Raw genomic sequence first — 5,497 nt, 5'->3', positions numbered from 1 at the left:
GGCTATGGGAAAAAGTAGGAGAGAGGATCCTGCCAGTCTTCTCCTCTGTCCATCCCCTCTTGCCCGCTGCCCCTCCTCCCTCGTGCTCCATTGGGTAATCTATTCTCACTCTACCAAACTACCAGCAGTCAATAGGAGGGGTCCGTGAGCCCATCCTTAACCCTTCTCTGCCCGTGTGATCACAGCCCACCCGCCTGGAAAATCCTTACTGTGAGCCAGGAATGGCAGGGACCCCAGTAAATCGCGCTGATGAAAGCTCTATCTCCACGGGACCCACTTCTCTTTGGCCAAGGCTTTGTGAATTTACCTACTCTAGTTTCCGTCTAACTGCCTCTATTACCTCATACTGCCATCCTCATGATCTACTTCCTGAGACACTTGCTTAATCTTCATTCAAGAGAATCACTTGAAACCGGGAGGTGGGGGTTGCAATGAGCTGAGACTGTGCCACTGCACTACAGCTTGGGCAACAGAATGAGACGTCCTCTCCAAAAAAAATCTTAATCTTGAGCTGATGTCCTAAGCCCAAGACTACCCTAGAAGGGAATCCCCAAGGGGAATCAGTCTACCATCTCTGGACTCTCTCTCTTAGTGCCTCTTTAGAAGGTAACATTCCGAAGGCTAGAGTCCTAACTCTGGAAGTCTAGGCCTGTACCTGGGGGGGCTGAAATTCAAAAGCTGAGACTATCATTCTGAATGAGCATCCTGAAATAGGACTGGTGAATCTTTCCATAATTTCCAAGAGCACATGCTCAAGACAGCTTGTAATTCTGCCTCCTTGCAATGTCAGCCCTAGGGAGGGCAGGGATCACTGTGTCCGGTAGTCCCCTTCGCACACTCTCTCCTCAAACTAAGACTTGCTTTAGGAAAGGCTTTCAGAGCAACTCTAAACAAGCAGAGAAATCCTTGATTGCAGTGGGTCCTTGGGTTCTGCTTGTATTATCCCTGCCTTCTTCAGTCTACAGCTGTTATTTTTTCTCATTGGAATTTAAAGCATTACATTCGTATGCATTTGTGTATCCCTCACCTAACCACGCCTGAAGAGAGAGAAGTGTGAGAAGGACAAGGTTTACCAGACATCACAGGGCTCCAGTTTGTCTATTATTCTTGTATTGTTCATAATACATTAGCAAAATAAAGGATTTGTTATCAAACTCCAAGATTTTTATTTATTCAAAAATTATATTGATGGCTTTTTTGGGGGGCGGTGGGGGAGATGGAGTCTCGCTCTGTTACCCAGTCTGGAGTGCAGTGGCACGATCTCGGCTTACTGCAACCTCTGCCTCCCAGGTGCAAGCAATTCTCTGGTCTTAGCTTCCGGAGTAGCTGGGATTACAGGCGTCCACCACCACACCTGATTTTTGCATTTTTTTGTAGAGACAGGTTTCACCATGTTGGCCAGGCAGGTCTTGAACTCCTGACCTCAAGTGATCCACCTGTCTTGGCCCCCCAGAGTGCTGGGATTATAGGCGTGAACTGCCATGCCCAGCTGATAGCCATTTATTATCCAAGGCATTGTTCTGCCAGGCAAACTGATACTAAACACTCTAAGAAATAACATATATAGTACATTAATGGCAAATGTTACTAAGAAAAATAAAATGAAAAGAGATATGAAGAGTTAGTTATCAGATTCGTTAATGTTTTAAATAGCATGATTCCAAAGAACTCTAAAATATTATAGGAGTATCAGAGATACTTGAACCCAAAATTTGATTATATTAAGTAGTTATTGTTGCTCTGAAGAAGAGTTCTAAGTAATTATGGCTGTAAATATAAAGAAATTCCAGCTGGGCACAGTGGCTCACGCCGGTAATCGCAGCAACACTTTGGGAGGCTGAGGCAGGCGGATCATGAGGTCAGGAGCTCAAGAGCAGCCTGGCCAACATAGTGAAAACCCGTCTCTACTAAAAATGCAAAAATTAGCCAGGCATGGTGGTGTGTGCCTGTGGTCCCACCTACTCAGGAGGCTGAAGCAAGAGAATCACTTGAAACCGGGAGGTGGAGGATGCAGTAAGCCGAGATTGTGCCACTGAACTCCAGCTTGGGCAACAGAAGGAGACTTCCTCCTCCCGCAAAAAAAAAAAAAAAAAAAAAAAGAAAAAAAAAAAAAGAAAAGAAAGGAAAGGAAAGGAAAGAAAGAAAGAAAGAAAGAAAGAAAGAAAGAAAGAAAGAAAGAAAGAAAGAAAGAAAGAAATTTATTGGCCGTTAAGATACATTCTGAAACATTTACAGATTCACTCTTATGATTTCTGAGATTTGCTTCAAAATAATAGGTTGTGGGGGTAAACAAGGTTAAATGTGGGTGGCAATACAAGAAATTTGCAAGGAGTTAGTAATCACTGAAGCTGAATGTTTGGCATAAAGAAACTCTACTTCTGTGAATGTTTGAAATTTTTCATTAAGATGTTTTTATAGCTCTTCCACTATAATTCTATTTTTTCTTGGTGTTATAGCCATTTTTCCTCTATATGCATAGGCTACTCATTAAATGCGTATATATGAACAATTATAGTTTAGGTTTTATATCTTCCAGGGAAGTTAATCCTCATTATAAAAGGACCTATTTTGCCTCTGGTAATACTTTTCACCCAAAGTCTATTTGGTTTGCCATTACTACTAACCATTCCAATTTTATTTTTCATTGTCTAAAAAGACCTATCTTTTCCTATCCTTTCATGTTCAACCTTCCTGTATCCTCATATTTTAGGTATGTCTCCTGAAAGAAAGAGCAATCAGCTTGAAATTTTTATTCAAGCCTGTCAATCTTGTATTTCAATCCGAGTGTATGTGCTTAAGTCTACCAGGTTGCTATTTCTCCCACTTATTCTGTTACATTTCCTCTACTTTTTGGCTTCCTTTGAAGACTTTATTATTTTAGGCCACTAATTCCCTTCATATAACTTGGAGGGAAGGGTGGTGCTTCATCTCACTGGACTCAGACAAACTGGTAACCCATTCACAGTGAACCTGCTTCCTATGTACAATATTTCCAGACTCATTAGGTCTCCATAAAGGCTTGCAGCAGGAGTTCGGGAGATCGCTCTGCTACAATCTGGTGTCTTCTTTTCTACTTATGGGAAGCTATGGGTTCTGTGGGTGTTACGTACTCTTCTTGTTTATGTTTATCTTATATGCGGCATTTAATTACATGCAGATTGTGGAGGCCCCAGAAGGGGAAACTCCCCACAGTGTACTCTCTTTACTCCATCCCGATACCAACCTTGCATTTTTCTAAACCTTAATGCCAGTGAAAAGGTAGGAGATTGCCAAAGAGTGGCATAGGCATCACAAAGGAACACTACACATGAATGCTCAGGTTAATTCAGCACCTCTTAGTAAGACTAAAGTCTCCATTCTCATGTACATGTGGGGACATTTTGATGTGGATACATACCTCCTACTCATTAGTACAAAATCCTTTGCACAGAGAACTTCAGAACCATACAGACTGAAGAGAGTCCATTTGCAAATTACATTTTCTACAGAACCCAAATAAAGTGGGTTTCACCTTTCTTATAGGACTTAAGTTTTAGCACTCACTGGTTTGTAGCAATGGTCCCTCAAGGGATAACACACAGTCCTCTCTGTGCTGTCCTTGGAACCAAAGCTACAATTGCCTTCTACCTTCTCATGTACACGGATCTGGGGCTCCATGATTGAAATCATCTACTGTGGCTGCCTACCTCGCTGTCCCCATCACACTTAGAAAGTCATTGAAGCCTGGGTACAGTGGCTCACACTTGTAATCTCAGCACTTTGGGAGGCTGAGGCAGGCAGATAACCTGAGGTCAGAATTTCGAGACCAGTCTGGCCAACATGATGAAACCCAATCTCTACTAAAAATACAAAAAATCTAGCCAGGCATGGTGGCGGGCACCTGTAATCCCAGCTACTCAGGAGGCTGAAGCAGGAGAATCACTTGAATCCAGGAGGCAAAGGCTGCAGTGAGCTGAGAGTGGGCCACTTATACTCCAGCTTGGGCAACAGAGACTCTGGCTCAAAAAAAAAAAAAAAAAAAAAAACGTCTTTGAAGCAAACTCAGTACTTCCTCAGATCCAGTTGGAGACTGCAACCAGGAAACAGAAGTGTTTCTTTGTCAGCATGCCCATGACTACTTACTGCTTAAGTGCATGAATATAGGCCGAGACTAAATAGAAAAACATTCTGGTTCGACAGGTCAAGCATTCTGGAGGATTTTTGGCCACTTTTCCCATTCTTCAGACCCTACAGGTTGGCTAACTCTCCATCCATGTCGAGCCACCTTCTTCCTGGCCAGCTGCCAGTGCAGACTTTCCCCATTTCCCAATAGCCTTGAGTAGCCAGATGACAGAATTCTTGGCCAATCATTTAGTGAGGCTGTGGAGAGACAAGGCTGTAAAATTTTACTTTTCAGGCAATCTGGAAATCTATAGTCTCCATGCCTGATCAGCAAAGAAGGAGTTCTCTGTGGGCACCAGAGACAGGGACCCAGTGTGGAGACCTGCAAGTGTGTCTGGCCCTGAACTCACAAGCATAGGGCAGGCTTCCAGAGCACTGAAGAGAATATGCGGGAGAAGCAAACACAAACTGAAAGGATATGCAAGGCGTCTTTCTTGGATGTTATTCCGCGACAGGTGGTAGGGGCAGGAGTGATGGAAAGAGACTGAGAAGATCTGGACATGGAGGCTGGAATGGTGAAGTTGTGATTCAGAGAGGCAGAGGCACATGAGAAGGAAGGCGGATTTTAAGGCTGGAAATCTGAAGGTCAGTGGTCCCAGTCACTCAGAGACAGAATCACAGCACAGCCCTCGCTGATGGCAAATAAAGGAGGACAAGAGGACGGGAAAGAATTCTGTTAACAGGCCGGAGCTACCGAGGAGGAATTTATAGCAAAATTTGCAAGAGGAGATGATGTGGAGAACACGGTTGCCAGAACTGGTTGGAAGCCCCCAAGAAATGGTGACAATGCCCAACAAACACACTCTGCCAAGGCCGTACGTGGTTTCACATCTCTGTCACCTTTCTAGCCCCAGGCAGCCACCCAGCTGACAGGCCACACCCGGCAGCTTCCCACGAAGTTATATAGTGCCCAAAGTGAGCCCCAGGAGGAACACAAAGATGTCGAGTAGGTTCTGCTCATTCCAGGGCTGCAGGAAGGCATGAAACTTGGGGTGCACTGCTCATCTCCCATCCCCACCCCATCTGGAGGTTGTAGGCAATCCACCCCACCAGACACTGATGGCCTCAGCGTTTGGGAACACCTGATGATTCTGGTGGTCAGGGCTGCAGACTTGTACCTGTTTGCAGAAACAGAAGGGTGGAAGCAGCATTCAGTGACAGCTCTCAGCAGTTTAGGCTTGACACAAAAGGCTGGTTTGCAGGCAATTACAGCCTGAAGGCAACCTGAAATTCACTAGCTGGGTACCTACAAACCATTCAGTTTTCTAAAGATCCCTATGTTTATGAAATTGAACTTAATGCTGACAGTAAGGATGTGCATGAGTCAGTTCCTGCT

This window comes from Saimiri boliviensis, chromosome 1, assembly GCF_048565385.1.
Source record: "Saimiri boliviensis isolate mSaiBol1 chromosome 1, mSaiBol1.pri, whole genome shotgun sequence".
In the NCBI taxonomy this organism is placed as follows: domain Eukaryota; kingdom Metazoa; phylum Chordata; class Mammalia; order Primates; family Cebidae; genus Saimiri; species Saimiri boliviensis.
The sequence above is the reverse complement of the archived record's forward strand: the minus strand, read 5'-3'. Positions refer to the sequence as shown.